This window comes from Symphodus melops, assembly GCF_947650265.1.
Source record: "Symphodus melops genome assembly, chromosome: 10".
Classification (NCBI taxonomy): domain Eukaryota; kingdom Metazoa; phylum Chordata; class Actinopteri; order Labriformes; family Labridae; genus Symphodus; species Symphodus melops.
Genome location: NC_136700.1, coordinates 22126579 through 22147199, shown reverse-complemented (window position 1 = coordinate 22147199; position 20621 = coordinate 22126579). Strand labels below are relative to the sequence as shown.

Below are 20621 nucleotides of genomic sequence, written 5' to 3'. Positions count from 1 at the left end.
GCACTACAACAGAATCAAGACAGCCTGCAAAGGAATGCTCATGACTGGGTTCTCTGCAAGTTAATGTTGGGATAAAAAAAACAAACAAAAAATATTTGGAATGACTTTTTACTTAGTACTTAGTAGTGCTGCCTGTAGCACTTGTAAAAAGCACTCTGAGTCTGTGACTCTGGAGTGAGCTCAGTTACAGTCCTGCTATTTTCCATTCTTAATCTAACACTGTACCTGTCTGAAGGTATCTGAAGGTAATTATGTCCAGATCACAGTCTGATGACAAAATACACCTGCCAGGTTATTTGGCTTATTGCTGTTATCACATCAAATCTTGTTGACCATAATGGAGGCAGCAGGCATTCACAGAGTAACCGAGACAATATTATCCTCAAGCATGCTGGTGGGCAGATTAAGTTTACTTTGGGCAAAGGCAGGTTAGTTATTTCCTTACAGGGATGAGCCATCACAGATATTTTATTGCCCTCCTCAGTAGATCGCCTGCATTTTCAGAAATACTTTTGCACTCTTTTTTACTAAGAGACTGACTTCTACAGTATTTTGGAGTTGGTGTCCTTGCATTAGAAGTTTGTGCTCATTAAGGCAGACAAGATAAGTATAAAGAAAGTGTTCTGCAAAGTTAGACTGTAATTCTTATTTGATTAGTTATTACTTTTAAGTTGAACACCAATTTTTCTGTCCAGAAAAAAGACCCCAAAAAAAGATTTGGGTCCTTTGCAGTTCAGTTTCACTGGGCTACATACATTTTTACTGCAATGTTTTGATGTCGGCTTGTTGAACAAAAGTATAATACTCAGTAAATGATAAATACTGACATTCTTTTCCCTATAATACTCTGGCCAATGCTTCTGTTATTATAAGTCCCTCAACACTGTCTGTTCCTATGCACAGTACTAATTCAATACTGTACCAGTACCGTGGGGATAGGTTGGCTCTGTGACTGTGTATTGGTGTGTGTTTCAAGATAACATTTGTGATCTCTGTGTGGTTCTGTTTAATCTGTCTTTATACAGCATGCCGGGCTGGACTGGCTATATGGCATACTGGGCAAATAGGGCTTTTTTTTGCTATATAGGCCTGGTGTTTTTTGAGTTGTGTACATGCATTTGAACTTGTGCAGTGCAGTACTCAGGCAGGAAACATTTGAAAACTCTTCAGTGTCTTAAGTATTGTTATATAAATGTCTTCCCTTAAATAAAGGTTGTTTGTTTTGTATGTATATCCATTTTTATTATGCCTGTATATTTTTGTGTATTGCTGTAGCTATAGCAATGCAGAAAACAATACAAAATGTACAACTTGGGTCTCTTGCTTAATCATTTTTAATCAACAGCTTTTACAATCCATACATGAACTTTGGACAACCAGTCGGTTGACAAGGTTGTTAATTTTCGAAAAGGTGTATTGATGCACTGATTGACCTTTTCTCTTGAATGAATGCGTTAGTGATGCTTCCCACAATGGTCACAGAGGTAAGGCTTTTCTCCAGTGTGGATAAGCATGTGTTGTTTCAAGGTGAGTGAATGTCTAAAACTCTCCCCACAATGGTCACAGAGGTAAGGCTTTTCTCCAGTGTGGATAAGCATGTGTTGTTTCAAGTGGCCTGATTGACTAAAAGTCTTCCCACAATGGTCACAGGAAAAAGATTTTTGATCCATCTTTGCTGAAAGGTTGCCTTGGGTTTTGCAGACCTGTTCCTATAAAGCAACAACAAACAGACAGAGAAAGAGACAAACATAAGATTGCATAGGATATGGAAACACATACTTCCTGACAATATTAGAAACGTTTTCTTAATCCAAGTGAACATTGGTGGGTTTTTTGTTAGGGCTATAAAAAAGAATCACCCGAAAGCAATACTTCTGTGTGTGAGTGTATTTGTGTGTGCGATGTATTTTGATAATCAGGTACAAAATGTACAAAGTACAAAATGCTGGTGCCAGAAACTCGCACAGTGTTTTATCCAGATAACTATTATTTGGTTCTCAATTGTATTTCAATTCGGGGGGGGGGGGGGGCATGAACAGAAAGTAATTAAGAACCATTGCCCTAAAGGATCTCAAGGAAAACAATCGTTAGTCCATATAAAGAGTCAAAGATGAGCACCTATCCATTGATCAGTTTTGTCTCTAAAGCTGGGTATATACTGCTTCCAGCCCAATTTAGACCCGAATTTACACAATATGGTTCCGTTCTTCCTCGTTCATCAGCACCCATCGGCTTTATTTTCAGAGTGAAGCAGAGAGCAGTACCACTGGGCAAAGTTCCCACTGTAAAATCATGCGCAACTGCACAAGGTAATGCCATTTATATGGTATAAAACTGGTATAAACACAAGAACAAATACAAAGAAGGGTGAACTGGATGTGACTTTTTTTTTTGGATTATTGTGCTTTTTCTATGGATAAGTAACTATTATTACATTTTATCAATGTAGTAAAGTGAACTACGACCTAGCATCAAATCAGAGTACAGTATTCTGATAATCAACCCGATCTTTAGTATAATTGTGATGTCTGACTTCCTGTCGCACCTGATCTGCTCTGTGGCAGATTAATGGAGCCGGCTATGGCAAAAATAGAAGCCTTGTGTGTCTTAGATTTTAATGTGTAAAATGTTGCACATCCTCCCTTTTAAGATTACCTTATTGTTGGAGAACACAATAACTGGTTTCACTGTGTGGTTAAGTGTGGAATTTGCACCCTAACTTAATGTTCCCATATTATACTAATTTTCTCCTTTATTATGTTGTAGGTCTGTGAAACATATAGAGTAGCTTTGCATGATTTGGATCTCACAATAACATCTTATCTGTCTTTTATTTGTGTTTGTAAAAACTTTCCTTGCCTCTCCCCATGTGCTCACTTGCCTCTGATTGGTCAGCTCCATGGATGTCTTTCAGGGGGGCAGAAGGCTGCAGGTGTTGATGGCTCGACCTGTCTATGATGAGGTTCAAAGGCTCTTCTGTTGAGCTCATTTCCATGCTCCTTCTTCTCTTCTGCCAGATGTTCTTCTTTTGGAGAATTTAAAATAAGGATCAGCAAAAGCCCATTAATCCAAATAATAAAAATATACTTATCGCTTCTATAAATCTGACCCTTTCTTGACAATAAATACATGAAGAAAAAAGGACAAGGGAGGTTACATTACTCTAGTGAAAGATTTGCTACACTCATGATATTAGCATTGATAAACAGTTTTTGTAACCTCATGCACTTTCAGCTGTTTATACTTTAAGACAACAGTAACATACAAGTTAACAAACCTTTATCATTAAAGGGATACTTCACCCATTGTCATGAAGCTTTGTATCATTAGAAACATGGTAGTAGTGTAGATGTGGAAAACTTTCAAGCAAAGAAAAACACATTTTTCTCGTCTCAGGGCAAAATGAGGGCTGGATTCACGACCATTCAACACTACTACCATGTTTCTAATGATACACAGCTTCATGGAAATGGGTGAAGTATCCCTTTAATCCAAATATAAAGATATTAAGCTGTTAAGTTTGGCTAGTTATTTTTTTTAACTCTATCAACAGGGTGAAAGTTCAAACAGAACCCAAGTTCATAGTTTGTTTTATGAGTTTTTCTCATAAAGCTCAAGATGATTGAAGCTTTGACTAACAACACAAAGAACAGGTAAAGAGCTATTGTTTTCTTACCTCGAATAGTTGAATGAAGTTGGAGTTTTGTCCTGTGGACTGGTGAACTTTTTTTTTGTTAAAAAGTTTAACAGATGCACATGGTTTCTATGGTGACAAAGTCAAAATCCCAAGATTGAAAATCTTTTAAGAATTTTTAAAAATACACAACTTTGGAGGATCCTGTTCACATGACAGCCAAGCAAAGTATGAAATGTCTCCTGATTAAAAAAGAAGCAAGCAACTAAGAAACACTAAACACTGAAAGAACGTAGGGACACTGTGAAGTGGAAACTATGATGATTTGTAAAACATCTCTCTATATATTAAATTGATCCTTTTTTATTTGATGTCAACAAAAAGTTGAGAAAGTGGCAACAAAAGACTGAAAAGTTGGGAAGTGCTTAAAAAGACCACCTGATGGATAATCAGGCTGACAGTCGACATGTTGGTAACTGAAGAGAAGTGTATGAAAAGAGCCGTCCAGAGTGTCTCTGAGGTACAGACAGAGAGGGGCTCCCCGCTCTGCGAAAGGTTGAGCTGGCACAGTTTTTAACATCAACTTGTAAAGAATCATCTTTCACATTACATGCTTCATAAATAAAGTTTTTAATATCTCATTCAATGATGCAGAGAATTTAAACATCTGTTGTTAAAAGTAACATCAGTGTTTTTCAAATCGTCACATTGTCTGTTTTGATCTACACTTTACACAAGTGTCCAAACTGTTTTAGAAAGAGGCTTGTACAACCTTATAAATCCCATTCATGGTCAGTATTATGATGTTAAACACTTCTAGTTGAAAGTCACAAATACAAATGGTCAATATAGGTTCGATGTAAATCAGAATTGATAAGTTATGATCTTATCTTAATAACTTACAGTATACAGCTCTATGTCACCTTTAACCTAACCAGGGCCCAGAGATTCAGTATCCCTCTCCTGGTGCTGGAAACAAATCGTTTCCTCTCAGCTCCAGAAAAGGATCGAAAGTGTTCTCTGAGTGATCTGGGAGAAGTGGGAACTAAAAAAACACTTTTTGTTCTTTTTTCCCTTCTATCACTCTAAGCTGTCAGTTTTTATACAGTATATTTCAGTTTGATCAGTTTGTGTTAAATGCCTCCAAAGAGTTCAGGGAGACACTCTATGTTTGATCCATGAATGTAAATTAATTTGCTTCATTCTAATGTCTCCAGAGTAACATATATTCATTCATATTTGGTTTTTCATTGTTTGACAACAACCTCATCCACCTCCATTGACTCCCAATTACATCCAGAATCAAATACAAAATACTCCTTTCCATTTATTCATCCATCCAAACCTTAGACAGTCAGTACCTCTCAAACACCTACACACTACGTCCTGAAACACTGGCCTGCTCTCCATCCCCTACACATCCCTGCATTCATTAAAAAAGTACTTCATGAGTACCGATGAAGAGGTGAAATGCTGCTGGTTCCTTCAGCCTTGCTCAGTTTATACAATATGGAGACTTGGAACACAGGAGTACATTGATTTAACAGCTTTTAAGCTTCCCATCCTGAGCATCTGTATCTGAGTTCTAATTCTGAGGAGATCGGATGACAAAATCACGAGTTAGACAAGTATTAAAACACTTATCACTTAAGTCTATCTACATCAGTAAATATGTACATAACACAGTAAACACACACATAGTTGTCATATTGGAGAGGGTTAATACAAAAACATCAGTATAAAGATGACAGACAGTAGTTTCTGATTTTAGAAGTAGAACCAAAGCTAAATTGCTTTGAACCTGTAATATTTCCAACAGCCATTCTCTGTAGTGTCCACTCTGTAACATATAAGACATAGAATAACAATCTGAGTTGCAGTCACAGGGAAATTGGACTCTGTAGTTAATGTTGCTGACATTATACAGACATTTTTGTCGCCAGTGGCTAAAGCAATCTGCCGGTGCAGTTAAATGAATGTCCCAGTGCTTTAGATGTTACAGCACACTGTTAACAACATTTCAGAACTCTTTTATAACAATATTGTGGAGGCTCTGATCACGTACTCACAATCAGTATCAGAGGGTTACATGTTCAGAGGTCACACACCATGATTTATTAACCCCACAGTCATTTGTTAATAAGCCTTGTATGTATTTAGGTGCACACTTTCACTGACGTTTGCTGGGATAAGTGTGTGGACAGTCCGGGCTCGAAGCTGGACTACAGGACGGAGACGTGCCTGCAGAGCTGCGTGGAGCGCTTCATCGACACCACCCTGGCCATCACCAACCGCTTCACACAGATGGTGCAGAAAGGAGCTCATTAGTGACAATAAACCGTCGACGCCAACCGGACTGTGTTACAACATTCATCAAATATTTTGTATTCTTATGATGTTGGTCGAAGATTAGATGGAGAGTATGTTTTTAAAAAAAAATATATAAATTAGTTTATGCTTCAGTGGTCTGTAACATGAGCAAATCTGTGTATGGAGACAGCTGCACATAGCAGCTAGAAGAACCTCTTTGACTCAAAGAAGTGATGTGACCTGGCATTAGTAAAGTGACATATTGCGCTCATGTTTAATGTCTTGTCTTTTTTCCTTCATTTACGTTTAAACCCCAAAATACGACAAACCTTTGGGAAAACAATTCCCTCTCATCCAGAAACTGAAATCTGAACCTGGAAACTTTAATATGTGTGAAATGGTCAGAAAACATCCCGGTTTGATGAGGGTGAATGGATGTATTGTTCATAAAAATGAAACAGAAAACATTCAAAACAATAATAATGACACTTCTAGAATAACATAATCCATAGAGTTCTAAATCATATTTGTTCAATGATAAAGACATTACTAACTCTTTCTTCAGCACTACAACAGAATCAAGACAGCCTGCAAAGGAATGCTCATGACTGGGTTCTCTGCAAGTTAATGTTGGGATAAAAAAAACAAACAAAAAATATTTGGAATGACTTTTTACTTAGTACTTAGTAGTGCTGCCTGTAGCACTTGTAAAAAGCACTCTGAGTCTGTGACTCTGGAGTGAGCTCAGTTACAGTCCTGCTATTTTCCATTCTTAATCTAACACTGTACCTGTCTGAAGGTATCTGAAGGTAATTATGTCCAGATCACAGTCTGATGACAAAATACACCTGCCAGGTTATTTGGCTTATTGCTGTTATCACATCAAATCTTGTTGACCATAATGGAGGCAGCAGGCATTCACAGAGTAACCGAGACAATATTATCCTCAAGCATGCTGGTGGGCAGATTAAGTTTACTTTGGGCAAAGGCAGGTTAGTTATTTCCTTACAGGGATGAGCCATCACAGATATTTTATTGCCCTCCTCAGTAGATCGCCTGCATTTTCAGAAATATTTTTGCACTCTTTTTTACTAAGAGACTGACTTCTACAGTATTTTGGAGTTGGTGTCCTTGCATTAGAAGTTTGTGCTCATTAAGGCAGACAAGATAAGTATAAAGAAAGTGTTCTGCAAAGTTAGACTGTAATTCTTATTTGATTAGTTATTACTTTTAAGTTGAACACCAATTTTTCTGTCCAGAATAAAGACCCCAAAAAAAGATTTGTGTCCTTTGCAGTTCAGTTTCACTGGGCTACATACATTTTTACTGCAATGTTTTGATGTCGGCTTGTTGAACAAAAGTATAATACTCAGTAAATGATAAATACCGACATTCTTTTCCCTATAATACTCTGGCCAACGCTTCTGTTCTTATAAGTCCCTCAACACTGTCTGTTCCTATGCACAGTACTAATTCAATACTGTACCAGTACCGTGGGGATAGGTTGGCTCTGTGACTGTGTATTGGTGTGTGTTTCAAGATAACATTTGTGATCTCTGTGTGGTTCTGTTTAATCTGTCTTTATGCAGCATGCCGGGCTGGACTGGCTATATGGCATTCTGGGCAAATAGGGCTTTTTTTGCTATATAGGCCACTTTCAGGCAGGAAACATTTGAAAACTCTTCAGTGTCTTAAGTATTGTTATATAAATGTCTTCCCTTAACTAAAGGTTGTTTGTTTTGTATGTATATCCATTTTTATTATGCCTGTATATTTTTGTGTATTGCTGTAGCTATAGCAATGCAGAAAACAATACAAAATGTACAACTTGGGTCTCTTGCTTAATCATTTTTAATCAACAGCTTTTACAATCCATACGTGAACTTTGGACAACCAGTCGGTTGACAAGGTTGTTAATTTTCGAAAAGGTGTATTGATGCACTGATTGACCTTTTCTCTTGAATGAATGCGTTAGTGATGCTTCCCACAATGGTCACAGAGGTAAGGCTTTTCTCCAGTGTGGATAAGCATGTGCTGTTTCAAGTTGCCTGATCGACTAAAAGTCTTCTCACAATGGTCACAGAGATAAGGCTTTTCTCCAGTGTGGATAAGCACGTGTTGTTTCAAGGTGGATGAATGTCTAAAACTCTTCCCACAATGGTCACAGAGGTAAGGCTTTTCTCCAGTGTGGATAAGCATGTGTTTTTTCAAGGTGAGTGAATGTCTAAAACTCTCCCCACAATGGTCACAGAGGTAAGGCTTTTCTCCAGTGTGGATAAGCATGTGTTGTTTCAAGTTGCCTGATCGACTAAAAGTCTTCTCACAATGGTCACAGAGATAAGGCTTTTCTCCAATGTGGATAAGCATGTGTTGTTTCAAGGTGAGTGAATGTCTAAAACTCTCCCCACAATGGTCACAGAGGTAAGGCTTTTCTCCAGTGTGGATAAGCATGTGTTGTTTCAAGTGGCCTGATTGTCTAAAACTCTTCCCACAATGGTCACAGATGTAAGGCTTTTCTCCAGTGTGGATAAGCATGTGTTTTTTCAAGTGGCCTGATCGACTAAAAGTCTTCCCACAATGGTCACAGGAAAAAGATTTTTGATCCATCTTTGCTGAAAGGTTGCCTTGGGTTTTGCAGACCTGTTCCTATAAAGCAACAACAAACAGACAGAGAAAGAGACAAACATAAGATTGCATAGGATTTGGAAACACATACTTCCTGACAATATTAGAAACGTTTTCTTAATCCAAGTGAACATTGGTGGGTTTTTTGTTAGGGCTATAAAAAAGAATCACCCGAAAGCAATACTTCTGTGTGTGTGTGTATTTGTGTGTGCGATGTATTTTGATAATCAGGTACAAAATGTACAAAGTACAAAATGCTGGTGCCAGAAACTCGCACAGTGTTTTATCCAGATAAATATTATTTGGTTCTCAATTGTATTTCAATTCGGGGGGGGGGGGGGCATGAATAGAAAGTAATTAAGAACCATTGCCCTAAAGGATCTCAAGGAAAACAATCGTTAGTCCATATAAAGAGTCAAAGATGAGCACCTATCCATTGATCAGTTTTGTCTCTAAAGCTGGGTATATACTGCTTCCAGCCCAATTTAGACCCGAATTTACACAATATGGTTCCGTTCTTCCTCGTTCATCAGCACCCATCGGCTTTATTTTCAGAGTGAAGCAGAGAGCAGTACCACTGGGCAAAGTTCCCACTGTAAAATCATGCGCAACTGCACAAGGTAATGCTATTTATATGGTATAAAACTGGTATAAACACAAGAACAAATACAAAGAAGGGTGAACTGGATGTGACTTTTTTTTTGGGGATTATTGTGCTTTTTCTATGGATAAGTAACTATTATGACATTTTATCAATGTAGTAAATTGAACTACGACCTAGCATCAAATCAGAGTACAGTATTCTGATAATCAACCCGATCTTTAGTATAATTGTGATGTCTGACTTCCTGTCGCACCTGATCTGCTCTGTGGCAAATTAATGGAGCCGGCTATGGCAAAAATAGAAGCCTTGTGTGTCTTAGATTTTAATGTGTAAAATGTTGCACATCCTCCCTTTTAAGATTACCTTATTGTTGGAGAACACAATAACTGGTTTCACTGTGTGGTTAAGTGTGGAATTTGCACCCTAACTTAATGTTCCCATATTATACTAATTTTCTCCTTTATTATGTTGTAGGTCTGTGAAACATATAGAGTAGCTTTGCATGATTTGGATCTCACGATAACATCTTATTTGTCTTTTATTTGTGTTTGTAAAAACTTTCCTTGCCTCTCTCCATGTGCTCACTTGCCTCTGATTGGTCAGCTCCATGGATGTCTTTCAGGGGGGCAGAAGGCTGCAGGTGTTGATGGCTCGACCTGTCTATGACGAGGTTCAAAGGCTCTTCTGTTGAGCTCATTTCCATGCTCCTTCTTCTCTTCTGCCAGATGTTCTTCTTTTGGAGAATTTAAAATAAGGATCAGCAAAAGCCCATTAATCCAAATAATAAAAATATACTTATCGCTTCTATAAATCTGACCCTTTCTTGACAATAAATACATGAAGAAAAAATGACAAGGGAGGTTACATTACTCTAGTGAAAGATTTGCTACACTCATGATATTAGCATTGATAAACAGTTTTTGTAACCTCATGCACTTTCAGCTGTTGATACTTTAAGACAACAGTAACATACAAGTTAACAAACCTTTATCATTAAAGGGATACTTCACCCATTGTCATGAAGCTTTGTATCATTAGAAACATGGTAGTAGTGTAGATGTAGAAAACTTTCAAGCAAAGAAAAACACATTTTTCTCGTCTCAGGGCAAAATGAGGGCTGGATTCATGACCATTCAACACTACTACCATGTTTCTAATGATACACAGCTTCATGGAAATGGGTGAAGTATCCCTTTAATCCAAATATAAAGAAATTAAGCTGTTAAGTTTGGCTAGTTATTTTTTTTAACTCTATCAACAGGGTGAAAGTTCAAACAGGACCCAAGTTCATAGTCTGTTTTATGAGTTTTTCTCGTAAAGCTCAAGATGATTGAAGCTTTGACTAACAACACAAAGAACAGGTAAAGAGCTATTGTTTTCTTACCTTGAATAGTTGAATGAAGTTGGAGTTTTGTCCTGTGGACTGGTGAACTTTTTTTTTGTTAAAAAGTTTAACAGATGCACATGGTTTCTATGGTGACAAAGTCAAAAAAATTTGAGATTGAAAATCTTTTAAGAATGTTTAAAAATACACAACTTTGGAGGATCCTGTTGACATGACAGCCAAGCAAAGTATGAAATAGTAAAGTAAAGTAAGTAAAATTTATTTATATAGCACTTTTCGCAGGCAGGGGCCACAAAGTGCTTCACAAACAGGGTTTAAAAACATCATAAGCAATACACAGACAGTACAAAAATCATAGCAGCCCTAAAAGAGACTAATTAAAAGCCTGGACAAATGAAAACGTTTTCAGTTGACTCTTGAAAGTGTCAACTGAATCAATTGAGCGCAAGGATGATGGAAGTTCATTCCAGAGGCTCGGAGCAACGACCTGGAAAGACCGGTCACCTCTAGTGTGATAATGAGCTCGAGGGACCTTCATCAGGTTCTGATCCATAGACCTCAGTGCTCGCACAGGAGCGTAAAGCTGGATCAGCTCACTAAGGTAAGAGGGAGCCTGACCATGTAGGGCTCTGAAGGCCAGAACCAGGATTTTAAACCTGAATCTAAAAGGCACTGGCAGCCAGTGAAGGTCTTTCAGAACAGGGGATATGTGGGACCTCCTATTTGTGCGGGTCAGAATTCTTGCTGCAGAATTTTGAATTAATTGCAGTCTAGAGAGCTCTTTCTTGTTAAGACAAGAAAACAAACTATTGCAATAGTCTAAATGTGAAGACACAAAGGCATGGATAATGAGCTCCAAATCATTCTGCGAAACCATGTTTCTAAGTTTGGAGATCTTCCTCAGTTGAAAGAAGCAGTTCCTTGACAGCTGTTTACAGTGCTGGACTAAAGACATGTCTTTGTCGAAAATAACTCCCAGGTTTCTAAGACTAGGCTTCACGGACTGGCCTAGGTCCCCCAAGAACTGCTTAATCCCTGGAATTGAGTCATCAGGGGCGAGAATCAATGTTTCTGTTTTCTCAGCATTGAGCTGCAGAGAATTTTCGCTGAGCCATTGTTTGATTTCCATCAGACAAAGACGTAGGGAGCTCAGCTTCTGGATCTCGGACGGCTTAAAAGAGCAGTACAGCTGGATATCGTCAGCAAATAGGTGGAAAGAAACATCATCGAACCTTCGTATGATCTCTCCTAGAGGGATCAAATACAGCAAAAACAAGACAGGACCCAAGACGGAACCTTGAGGCACACCACACAGCAGGTCCGCAGACTCCGACCTTATTTGGTTGGCTGTTACATTGAAGCTTCGTCCAGTTAGATAAGAAGAGAACCATTTTAGAACTGAACCCGACAGTCCAACTTGATCCCTCAGTCTTCTCAGCAGAATCTGATGGTCTACAGTGTCGAAAGCTGCGGACAGGTCCAAGAGAACCAGGACCGTGGACTTTCCAGAGTCAGCAGCCATCATAATGTCGCTGGACACTTTCAGTAAGGCCGTTTCCGTGGAGTGTTGCTTACGGAAACCGGACTGAAGCGGTTCATGGATGCTGCTTTGATCCAGGAAAAGGGTCAACTGATTACAGACCACCTTCTCAAGGATCTTTGACATGAAAGGGAGCTTAGAAATAGGCCTAAAGCTTAAGCTTAAGATCTGTTTGGTCTAGGCCTGCTTTTTTTAGTAATGGCTCCACTATGGCATGTTTGAATGCAGTAGGAAACACACCAGTGGACAAAGACAGGTTAACCATTTTGGTCACACACGGGCCGATTTCCCCAAACACTTTTTTAAAAAGCCTACAGGGAAGGACGTCAGATGAGCAAGAGGAGGGCTTCATCTTAGACACCACTGCTGAAATATCAGCAACCGTCACAGTCCTAAACAAGGACCACAAGCTGGAGACAGGCTCAGAAACAGCAGGGGTAACACGAAGAGGGGGCGGGATGTTGTCCTTGATTATCTTTATCTTGTTTGTGAAGAATCTCAAAAAGGCATTGCTGTCAGCTTCACAAAACACGGGGGTAACTGGGGCAGCAGGACATACAAGTGAGTTTATCGTTTCATACAACACTTTGGGGTTTTTCTTATTTAGTGCTACCAGTTGATGGATATACTCAGATCTGGCATTTTCGACCATCACATTGTATGAGGACATAAGGTCCCTGAGGTAGAGCCTGTGCACCTCAAGGTTAGTGGATTTCCACAGGCGTTCAGTCTTTCGACATAGTCTCTTTAGATTTAGGATGTCTTCATTAGTCCACGGGCGAGCTTTTTCCCTGGTAGAGGATTTTGTTTTAACAGGAGCCACCTGGTTCAGAATTTCTACACAGTGATTGTTAAAACAGTGAGTGAGATCATCCACATCGAGACAGTTCATGACCAAGACAGGATCAAATAAATGAGAGAAACTATCTGCAGTATTAGCAGTGATAATACGCCTCTGAGACCTGACTGTTGAAGGCTTGGGCTCAGGACAAACATCAACATGAAGGTTAAAATCCCCAAGGATTAAAACAGAGTCCAGCTTTATAATAGAGGACAAGAAGTCACTAAAATCCTTTAAGAAGACAGCGGCAGGGCCAGGAGGACGGTAGATCAACACACAGTAAAAAGGGGATGAGGAACCCATCTTAACCATCTGTGATTCAAACGAAGAGAAATCTTGGGACTGGATCAGTTTGCATTTTTGGACCTCCCTGTGCACAATGGCCAGGCCACCACCACGGCGACAGGGGCGGGGCTTCCCGACAGCAGAGCAGCCAGGTGGACAGAGATCATTTAAATGAATGAACTCTTCATCTCTCTGCCATGTCTCTGAAAGACACATAATATCCAGGTTTTCTCTTGTAAAAAGATCGTTTAGTGAATGAGACTTGTTCGCAATTGAACGAGCATTCAATAGGCCGACGTGGATTGACGTCTCGGAGGTAGTGTCCGTGTTGCGGAGCGGGATTTGACGAAGGCACATCCAGCGGTCACGTGAGCTCCAGCTGGTCCATGCTGGAAAAGCCGGCATAAACACGGAAGTAGGCGATGGCGATGAAAACCCCTGACCATGGCTCCAGCACTGTGAAGGGTCCAGGACAGTTGTTGAAGTGCGGGCAGGCGGCAGCGAGGACACGCTGGCGCACACATCGAGGAGAGGAATCTGGCGCAGGAACCGAGCGTGGTCCTGGCAGCCGAAGACGACGGAGCCCCCGTGCGCCGCAGCACGTCTTCGCTTTACTTGGATACCGGACCGAGAGCCTCTTTTTCTGGATCTCCTGCGGGTCTTACCCGGCACCCGATACAGCATCAAGTAGTCCGGTGAGTCGGGATCGATTTCAAACGGAGGCGGAAATGCCTGTTTGTAACGGTCCCAGGTATGAAACATGTCCTCCAATGACTCTTTGATACGAAATAAAGAGTCCCGATCATAGGTTAGTAAAGCCAGGACACTTCCATTTGTCATCTGGGCTGCTAGGATCACATATAGTGAAACAATAAACATCAATAATCTACAAAACAGAGAGTGAGCCGTGGCACTGCCAGTCACAGGCGCCAGTACGGTTTGTATGTTTTTTTTAAAAAAAAAATATATAAATTAGTTTATGCTTCAGTGGTCTGTAACATGAGCAAATCTGTGTATGGAGACAGCTGCACATAGCAGCTAGAAGAACCTCTTTGACTCAAAGAAGTGATGTGACCTGGCATTAGTAGAGTGACATATTGTGCTCATGTTTAATGTCTTGTCTTTTTTCCTTCATTTACGTTTAAACCCCAACATACGACAAACCTTTGGGAAAACAATTCCCTCTGATCCAGAAACTGAAATCTGAACCTGGAAACTTTAATATGTGTGAAATGGTCAGAAAACATCCCGGTTTGATGAGGGTGAATGGATGTATTGTTCATAAAAATGAAACGGAAAACATTCAAAACAATAATAATGACACTTCTAGAATAACATAATCCATAGAGTTCTAAATCATATTTGTTCAATGATAAAGACATTACTAACTCTTTCTTCAGCACTACAACAGAATCAAGACAGCCTGCAAAGGAATGCTCATGACTGGGTTCTCTGCAAGTTAATGTTGGGATAAAAAAAACAAACAAAAAATATTTGGAATGACTTTTTACTTAGTACTTAGTAGTGCTGCCTGTAGCACTTGTAAAAAGCACTCTGAGTCTGTGACTCTGGAGTGAGCTCAGTTACAGTCCTGCTATTTTCCATTCTTAATCTAACACTGTACCTGTCTGAAGGTATCTGAAGGTAATTATGTCCAGATCACAGTCTGATGACAAAATACACCTGCCAGGTTATTTGGCTTATTGCTGTTATCACATCAAATCTTGTTGACCATAATGGAGGCAGCAGGCATTCACAGAGTAACCGAGACAATATTATCCTCAAGCATGCTGGTGGGCAGATTAAGTTTACTTTGGGCAAAGGCAGGTTAGTTATTTCCTTACAGGGATGAGCCATCACAGATATTTTATTGCCCTCCTCAGTAGATCGCCTGCATTTTCAGAAATATTTTTGCACTCTTTTTTACTAAGAGACTGACTTCTACAGTATTTTGGAGTTGGTGTCCTTGCATTAGAAGTTTGTGCTCATTAAGGCAGACAAGATAAGTATAAAGAAAGTGTTCTGCAAAGTTAGACTGTAATTCTTATTTGATTAGTTATTACTTTTAAGTTGAACACCAATTTTTCTGTCCAGAATAAAGACCCCAAAAAAAGATTTGTGTCCTTTGCAGTTCAGTTTCACTGGGCTACATACATTTTTACTGCAATGTTTTGATGTCGGCTTGTTGAACAAAAGTATAATACTCAGTAAATGATAAATACCGACATTCTTTTCCCTATAATACTCTGGCCAATGCTTCTGTTCTTATAAGTCCCTCAACACTGTCTGTTCCTATGCACAGTACTAATTCAATACTGTACCAGTACCGTGGGGATAGGTTGGCTCTGTGACTGTGTATTGGTGTGTGTTTCAAGATAACATTTGTGATCTCTGTGTGGTTCTGTTTAATCTGTCTTTATGCAGCATGCCGGGCTGGACTGGCTATATGGCATACTGGGCAAATAGGGCTTTTTTTGCTATATAGGCCACTTTCAGGCAGGAAACATTTGAAAACTCTTCAGTGTCTTAAGTATTGTTATATAAATGTCTTCCCTTAACTAAAGGTTGTTTGTTTTGTATGTATATCCATTTTTATTATGCCTGTATATTTTTGTGTATTGCTGTAGCTATAGCAATGCAGAAAACAATACAAAATGTACAACTTGGGTCTCTTGCTTAATCATTTTTAATCAACAGCTTTTACAATCCATACGTGAACTTTGGACAACCAGTCGGTTGACAAGGTTGTTAATTTTCGAAAAGGTGTATTGATGCACTGATTGACCTTTTCTCTTGAATGAATGCGTTAGTGATGCTTCCCACAATGGTCACAGAGGTAAGGCTTTTCTCCAGTGTGGATAAGCATGTGTTGTTTCAAGGTGGATGAATGTCTAAAACTCTTCCCACAATGGTCACAGAGGTAAGGCTTTTCTCCAGTGTGGATAAGCATGTGTTGTTTCAAGTTGCCTGATTGACTAAAAGTCTTCTCACAATGGTCACAGAGATAAGGCTTTTCTCCAGTGTGGATAAGCATGTGTTGTTTCAAGGTGAGTGAATGTCTAAAACTCTCCCCACAATGGTCACAGAGGTAAGGCTTTTCTCCAGTGTGGATAAGCATGTGTTGTTTCAAGTGGCTTGATTGTCTAAAACTCTTCCCACAATGGTCACAGAGGTAAGGCTTTTCTCCAGTGTGGATAAGCATGTGTTTTTTCAAGTGGCCTGATCGACTAAAAGTCTTCTCACAATGGTCACAGAGGTAAGGCTTTTCTCCAGTGTGGATAAGCATGTGTTTTTTCAAGTGGCCTGATTGTCTAAAAGTCTTCCCACAATGGTCACAGGAAAAAGATTTTTGATCCATCTTTGCTGAAAGGTTGCCTTGGGTTTTGCAGACCTGTTCCTATAAAGCAACAACAAACAGACAGAGAAAGAGACAAACATAAGATTGCATAGGATTTGGAAACACATACTTCCTGACAATATTAGAAACGTTTTCTTAATCCAAGTGAACATTGGTGGGTTTTTTGTTAGGGCTATAAAAAAGAATCACCCGAAAGCAATACTTCTGTGTGTGTGTGTATTTGTGTGTGCGATGTATTTTGATAATCAGGTACAAAATGTACAAAGTACAAAATGCTGGTGCCAGAAACTCGCACAGTGTTTTATCCAGATAAATATTATTTGGTTCTCAATTGTATTTCAATTCGGGGGGGGGGCATGAACAGAAAGTAATTAAGAACCATTGCCCTAAAGGATCTCAAGGAAAACAATCGTTAGTCCATATAAAGAGTCAAAGATGAGCACCTATCCATTGATCAGTTTTGTCTCTAAAGCTGGGTATATACTGCTTCCAGCCCAATTTAGACCCGAATTTACACAATATGGTTCCGTTCTTCCTCGTTCATCAGCACCCATCGGCTTTATTTTCAGAGTGAAGCAGAGAGCAGTACCACTGGGCAAAGTTCCCACTGTAAAATCATGCGCAACTGCACAAGGTAATGCCATTTATATGGTATAAAACTGGTATAAACACAAGAACAAATACAAAGAAGGGTGAACTGGATGTGACTTTTTTTGGGGGGATTATTGTGCTTTTTCTATAGATAAGTAACTATTATGACATTTTATCAATGTTGTATATTGAACTACGACCTAGCATCAAATCAGAGTACAGTATTCTGATAATCAACCCGATCTTTAGTATAATTGTGATGTCTGACTTCCTGTCGCACCTGATCTGCTCTGTGGCAAATTAATGGAGCCGGCTATGGCAAAAATAGAAGCCTTGTGTGTCTTAGATTTTAATGTGTAAAATGTTGCACATCCTCCCTTTTAAGATTACCTTATTGTTGGAGAACACAATAACTGGTTTCACTGTGTGGTTAAGTGTGGAATTTGCACCCTAACTTAATGTTCCCATATTATACTAATTTTCTCCTTTATTATGTTGTAGGTCTGTGAAACATATAGAGTAGCTTTGCATGATTTGGATCTCACAATAACATCTTATTTGTCTTTTATTTGTGTTTGTAAAAACTTTCCTTGCCTCTCCCCATGTGCTCACTTGCCTCTGATTGGTCAGCTCCATGGATGTCTTTCAGGGGGGCAGAAGGCTGCAGGTGTTGATGGCTCGACCTGTCTATGACGAGGTTCAAAGGCTCTTCTGTTGAGCTCATTTCCATGCTCCTTCTTCTCTTCTGCCAGATGTTCTTCTTTTGGAGAATTTAAAATAAGGATCAGCAAAAGCCCATTAATCCAAATAATAAAAATATACTTATCGCCTCTATAAATCTGACCCTTTCTTGACAATAAATACATGAAGAAAAAATGACAAGGGAGGTTACATTACTCTAGTGAAAGATTTGCTACACTCATGATATTAGCATTGATAAACAGTTTTTGTAACCTCATGCACTTTCAGCTGTTTATACTTTAAGACAACAGTAACATACAAGTTAACAAACCTTTATCATTAAAGGGATACTTCACCCATTGTCATGAAGCTTTGTATCATTAGAAACATGGTAGTAGTGTAGATGTAGAAAACTTTCAAGCAAAGAAAAACACATTTTTCTCGTCTCAGGGCAAAATGAGGGCTGGATTCATGACCATGCAACACTACTACCATGTTTCTAATGATACACAGCTTCATGGAAATGGGTGAAGTATCCCTTTAATCCAAATATAAAGAAATTAAGCTGTTAAGTTTGGCTAGTTATTTTTTTTAACTCTATCAACAGGGTGAAAGTTCAAACAGAACCCAAGTTCATAGTCTGTTTTATGAGTTTTTCTCATAAAGCTCAAGATGATTGAAGCTTTGACTAACAACACAAAGAACAGGTAAAGAGCTATTGTTTTCTTACCTTGAATAGTTGAATGAAGTTGGAGTTTTGTCCTGTGGACTGGTGAACTTTTTTTTTGTTAAAAAGTTTAACAGATGCACATGGTTTCTATGGTGACAAAGTCAAAATCCCAAGATTGAAAATCTTTTAAGAATTTTTAAAAATACACAACTTTGGAGGATCCTGTTCACATGACAGCCAAGCAAAGTATGAAATGTCTCCTGATTAAAAATGAAGCAAGCAACTAAGAAACACTAAACACTGAAAGAACGTAGGGACACTGTGAAGTGGAAACTATGATGATTTGTAAAACATCTCTCTATATATTAAATTGATGTTTCCTTTTTTATTTGATGTCAACAAAAAGTTGAGAAAGTGGCAACAAAAGACTGAAAAGTTGGGAAGTGCTTAAAAAGACCACCTGATGGATAATCAGGCTGACAGTCGACATGTTGGTAACTGAAGAGAAGTGTATGAAAAGAGCCGTCCAGAGTATCTCTGAGGTACAGACAGAGAGGGGCTCACCGCTCTGCGAAAGGTTGAGCTGGCACAGTTTTTAACATCAACTTGTAAAGAATCATCTTTCACATTACATGCTTCATAAATAAAGTTTTTATTATCTCATTCAATGATTCAGAGAATTTAAACATCTGTTGTTAAAAGTAACATCAGTGTTTTTCAAATCGTCACATTTTCTGTTTTGATCTACACTATACACAAGTGTCCAAACTGTTTTAGAAAGAGGCTTGTACAACCTTATAAATCCCATTTATGGTCAGTATTATGATGTAAAACACTTCTAGTTGAAAGTCACAAATACAAATGGTCAATATAGGTTCGATGTAAATCAGAATTGATAAGTTATGATCTTATCTTAATAACTTACAGTATACAGCTCTATGTCACCTTTAACCTAACCAGGGCCCAGAGATTCAGTATCCCTCTCCTGGTGCTGGAAACAAATCGTTTCCTCTCAGCTCCAGAAAAGGATCGGAAGTGTTCTCTGAGTGATCTGGGAGAAGTGGGAACTAAAAAAACACTTTTTGTTCTTTTTTCCCTTCTATCACTCTAAGCTGTCAGTTTTTATACAGTATATTTCAGTTTGATCAGTTTGTGTTAAATGCCTCCAAAGAGTTCCGGGAGACACTCTATGTTTGATCCATGAATGTAAATTAATTTGCTTCATTCTAATGTCTCCAGAGTAACATATATTCATTCATATTTGGTTTTTCATTGTTTGACAACAACCTCATCCACCTCCATTGACTCCCAATTACATCCAGAATCAAATACAAAATACTCCTTTCCATTTATTCATCCATCCAAACCTTAGACAGTCAGTACCTCTCAAACACCTCACACTACGTCCTGAAACACTGGCCTGCTCTCCATCCCCTACACATCCCTGCATTCATTAAAAAAGTACTTCATGAGTACCGATGAAGAGGTGAAATGCTGCTGGTTCCTTCAGCCTTGCTCAGTTTATACAATATGGAGACTTGGAACACAGGAGTACATTGATTTAACAGCTTTTAAGCTTCCCATCCTGAGCATCTGTATCTGAGTTCTAATTCTGAGGAGATCGGATGACAAAATCACGAGTTAGACAAGTATTAAAACACTTATCACTTAAGTCTATGTACATCAGTAAATATGTACATAACACAGTAAACACACACATAGTTGTCATATTGGAGAGGGTTAATACAAAAACATCAGTATAAAGATGACAGACAGTAGTTTCTGATTTTAGAAGTAGAACCAAAGCTAAATTGCTTTGAACCTGTAATATTTCCAACAGCCATTCTCTGTAGTGTCCACTCTGTAATATATAAGACATAGAATAACAATCTGAGTTGCAGTCACAGGGAAATTGGACTCTGTAGTTAATGTTGCTGACATTATACAGACATTTTTGTCGCCAGTGGCTAAAGCAATCTGCCGGTGCAGTTAAATGAATGTCCCAGTGCTTTAGGTGTTACAGCACACTGTTAACAACATTTCAGAACTCTTTAATAACAATATTGTGGAGGCTCTGATCACGTACTCACAATCAGTATCAGAGGGTTACATGTTCAGAGGTCACACACCATGATTT

General features: G+C 38.9%; 3 long non-coding RNA genes across 3 annotated transcripts; all 3 read right to left on the bottom strand.

Moving 5' to 3' along the window:
* Positions 1–1388: 1388 nt before the first annotated feature.
* On the bottom strand, positions 1389–3814 carry LOC306830762. The gene is made up of 3 exons (XR_013780007.1): positions 3677–3814; positions 2882–3025; positions 1389–1709 (listed from the first exon to the last, which is right to left on the bottom strand). It is a non-coding gene; the product is annotated as an uncharacterized lncRNA (long non-coding RNA).
* A 4648-nt stretch (positions 3815–8462) lies between these two features.
* LOC306830487 lies at positions 8463–10658 on the bottom strand. The gene is made up of 3 exons (XR_013779967.1): positions 10558–10658; positions 9763–9906; positions 8463–8590 (listed from the first exon to the last, which is right to left on the bottom strand). It is a non-coding gene; the product is annotated as an uncharacterized lncRNA (long non-coding RNA).
* A 5223-nt stretch (positions 10659–15881) lies between these two features.
* On the bottom strand, positions 15882–18655 carry LOC306830642. Its single transcript, XR_013779998.1, has 3 exons — positions 18545–18655; positions 17750–17893; positions 15882–16581 (listed from the first exon to the last, which is right to left on the bottom strand). It is a non-coding gene; the product is annotated as an uncharacterized lncRNA (long non-coding RNA).
* Between the last annotated feature and the right edge of the window lie 1966 nt (positions 18656–20621).